General features: G+C 48.9%; 1 non-coding gene across 1 annotated transcript; it reads right to left on the minus strand.

The window, feature by feature from the left end:
- Nucleotides 1-2178: 2178 nt before the first annotated feature.
- On the minus strand, nucleotides 2179-2251 carry TRNAR-CCG (transfer RNA arginine (anticodon CCG)). The gene has a single exon. It is a non-coding gene; the product is annotated as a tRNA-Arg (tRNA).
- Nucleotides 2252-4105: the final 1854 nt, after the last annotated feature.

A 4105-nucleotide genomic window follows, 5' to 3' on the forward strand; every position in this document is an offset into this window, starting at 1 on the left:
AACTCTGATTATTGTGTGTGTGTTTTTTTTATTTCACTAATTTGCAGATCTCTCTCACACACACACAGGCACAAACAAATGAACTGTCCTAATTACAATTTGTTGTTCATAATACTTTGAAGACAGCAACAATAAATTATGTTTATTATAGTTGTATGGTGTAACTCCACAGTTACTCTGCTATAAACTTTCCTTAGTACTGTCCTGGAAATCTGAGGCCAGCACAGTTGGATCTGCTCACACATCCCTTGGGATAAGAATAGGGAGAAAGTTTCGTAAGTGTGGCTGCCCATTGTGAATCTCGGGTTGAAAAAGTAGACAGAACTCGGAAGGCTGAGGCAGCAGAATCGCTTGAACCTGGGGGACGGAGGTTGCAGTGAGCCAAGATCGTGCCATTGCACTCCAGCCTGGGCTACAATATCGAGATTCCATCTCACACACACAAAAAAAAGTAGAAAAAGAGATGATGCCATATGTTTAGTTGCCAGTTTGTGTTTGGTAAGGTCTTTTTCGTTTAAAAATCAGTAAAAGTTAAGCAAGAATAAATGCTTCCTCCATGTGAGCAATTTTTGTCAATTACATCTCAATAATGCTGGAGAAAAACACTTTTTAAAGTTATTATTATTATTATTTATTTTCGATAGAGTCTCGCTCTGTCACCAGGCCGGAGTGCAGTGGTGCAATCTCGGCGCTCATTGCAACCTCCACCTCCCAAGTTCAAGTGATTTTCCTGCCTCAGCCTCTCGAGTAGCTGGGACTACAGGCAGGCGCCACCACGCCCAGCTGTTTTTGTATTTTTAGTAGAGACAGGGTTTCACCCTGTTGGCCAGGGTGGTCTCGATTTCTTGACCTCGTGATTCGCCCGACTTGGCCTCCCAAAGTGCTGGGATTACAGGCATGAGCCACCATGCCCGGCCTTATTTATTTATTTATTTATTTATTTATTTATTTATTTTTTTAAGACGGAGTCTGGCTCTGTCACCCAGGCTAGAGTGCAATGGCACCATCTCGGTTCTCGATTTACTGCAACTTCCAGCTCCCGGGTTCAAGCGATTCTCCTGCCTCAGCTTCCAGAGTAGCTAGGATTACAGGCATGGGCCAGAGCGCCTGGCTAATTTTTGTACTTTTAGTAGAGACAGGATTTCACCATGTTGGCCAGGTTGGTCTTGAACTCCTGACCTAAGGTAATCAGCCTGCCTTGGCCTCCCAAAGTGCTGGGATTCCAGTTGCGAGCCATTGCGGCTGGCCTAAATATATATATATATATTTATTTATTTAGAGACGGAGTTTTGCTCTTGTTGCCCAGGCTGAAGTGCAATGTTGCGATCTCGGCTCACTGCAACCTCTGCCTCTCAGGTTCAAGAGATTCTCCTGCCTCAGCCTCCCAATTAGCTGGGACTACAGGCATGCGCCACCACGCCCGGCTAATTTTTCGTATTTAGTATTTCAAATGTTGGTCAGTCTGGTCTCGAACTCTTGACCTCAGGTGAGGCCTCGGCCTCCCGAAGCACTGGGATTACAGGCATGAGCCACGGCCTGGTTTTTAAATTCTTTTTAAAGATTGATACTTCATATCGATTTTGAGGTTTTGTTTTTGTTTTTTGAGACAGGGTCTCGCTCTGTTACCCAGGCTGGAGTGCAGTGGCCCAATCGTATACCTCACAGCTAATTTTAAAATTTTTTTCTGGGAGGTTGGGGTTGGGGGTAGTGTCGTCTCCTTATGTCGCCCCCTTATGTCGCCCAGGCTGGTCTCAAACTCCCGGACTCAAGCTATTCTCTCGCCTTGGCCTCCTAAAGAGCTGGAATTACAGGCGTGAGCCACCCCACCCCGAATAACAAGTGATACTGTGTTACATTCGTGTAATATGTAATGATCAAATCAGGATAACTAGGATAGCCGTCACCTCAAGCACTGATCATTTCTTTGTGTTTGGAGCATTTCAAATATTTTCTTCTAGCTACTTTGAAATATACAGTAAATTACCGTTAGCTATAATTACCCTACTGTGCTTCGTAACACTAGGTCTGACCGTATTTTTGTACCCATTCGCTGACAGTGTTTTTAAAACTCTCAAAAGCACCTCTTCATTTGTGATAACGATAGCTGCCGAGAACCGAAAGAACCACGTCGCAATCTGTCCAATGATCACCCTTTATTCCACCAAAACTAATCACACGCGACCCAGATGGGACTCGAACCCACAATCCCCAGCTCCGGAGGCTGATGCCTTATCCATTAGGCCACTGGGTCACCACAGGATCCGGCTTCTCACACCCTCTCCTTACGTGATGCCATCATCACGCTCCTGCCCCCGCGCATCGCGGTCTCGCGCCCAGCGGCAAGTGATTTGGCAGCCGCCCCCAGCTGCGGCGGCGCGCGCCTGCGCTTTTCTGCGTCGCTGTCCCTGCCGGCAGCCCGGACCTCCCGCGCGCCTGCGCCGTGGGCCCGGAGCGGCCGCGAGGGCTCCGGAGCGCCTGCGCCTGACCCTCCGGGTAACTGCATGGCATCCGCGCTGCCGGGTTTGGGTGCTCGCTTTCCTGTTGGGTTCTTCGAGCGTTCTCAACTCTGGTTGTCCATTGGGCTCACCTGGGGAACTTTAAACAAGGTTCCAGTGCCTACCCCATCCCGTTCTAGTTCAGTTGACTTGGGCGGACCTGGGCGCCTTCAGTTTACAAAGTTCCCCGGGACCCTCTGCAGGGCAGGCGGCATTGGGAGCCCTGCAGATCGCGAAATCCTCCCGCAGCTTCCTTCTCCCGCCAACCTTCTTGTCCCTTTCTTCTCTTTCTTTCCCGCGTTTATTCAGCAGAGATTAATGTGATAACCTGTTATGTGCTAGGAACTGTTGGACTCCTGGGTGAACAGGCTTTTCCATCCAGAGAACTTCAAATCTGACCTCTGTCCCTTCGGCCGTTTTCCTCCCCCTGACTCTTCTTTCCCTCTGGAGTAAAGGGAAAATTAACACAACAAGGTCCCTAAGTGCCAAATGGTACGGGTTTGTCTCCCCCTCGCCCCCAACCAACATCCTGAAGTTAACTTTTGAGTAAAGATTTAGAGCTGAGGCAGGAGAATGGCGTAAAACCCGGGAGGCGGAGCTTGCAGTGAGCTGAGATCCGGCCACTGCACTCCAGCCTGGGTGACAGAGCAAGACTCCGTCTCAAAAAAAAAAAAAAAAAAAAAAAAAGATTTAGAGACTTTCTGGTGCCATGCACAGTATCTGTATGCTTGTTTCATGTAAATATGCTGCATTTGTGATTTTTACAAATACACAATTTTGTTTTATTCTTAGACACGTAACACTTGTTCTTCACAAGTTTGTATAAAATATGGCTAAACCGGCCGGGCGTGGTGGCTCATGCCTATAATCCCAGCACTTTGGGAGGCTGAGGCGGGCGGATCACCTGAGGTCAGGAGTTGGAGACCAGCCTGGCCAACACCTGATGAAACCCAGTCTCTGTTAAAAATACAAAAAAAATTAGCCGGGCGTGGTGGCGTGCGCCTGTAATCCTAGCTACTAGGGAAGCTGAGGCAGGAGAATCGCTTGAACCCGGGAGGCAGAGGTTGCTGTAAACCGAGATTGCGCCACTGCACTCCAGCCTGGGCGACAGAGCACGACTGTCTCGGGGAAAAAAAAAAAAAGGGTAAGCCAAGTAAAGAAAATCGAAATTGGGCCAGACTCGGTGGCTCACGCCTGTAATCCCAGCATTTTGGGATGCCGAGGCGGACGGATCACTTGAGGTTAAGAAGTTCGAGACCAGCCTGGCCAACAAGGTGAAACTTAATCTCTACTAAAAACGCAAAAATGGCCGGGCGCGGTGGCTCAAGCCTGTAATCCCAGCACTTTGGGAGGCCGAGGCGGGCGGATCACAAGGTCAGGAGATCGAGACCACAGTGAAAAACCCCGTCTCTACTAAAAATACAAAAAATTAGCCGGGCGCGGTGGCGGGCGCCTGTAGTCCTAGCTACTCAGGAGGCTGAGGCAGGAGAATGGCGTGAACCCAGGAGGCGGAGCTTGCAGTGAGCCGAGATCGCGCCACTGCACTCCAGCCTGGGCAACAGCGTGAGACTCCGTCTCAAAAAAAAAAAAAAAAAAAAAAAAACGCAAAA

The sequence above is a fragment of the Macaca nemestrina genome, chromosome 17 (assembly GCF_043159975.1).
Source record: "Macaca nemestrina isolate mMacNem1 chromosome 17, mMacNem.hap1, whole genome shotgun sequence".
Lineage (NCBI taxonomy): Eukaryota > Metazoa > Chordata > Mammalia > Primates > Cercopithecidae > Macaca > Macaca nemestrina.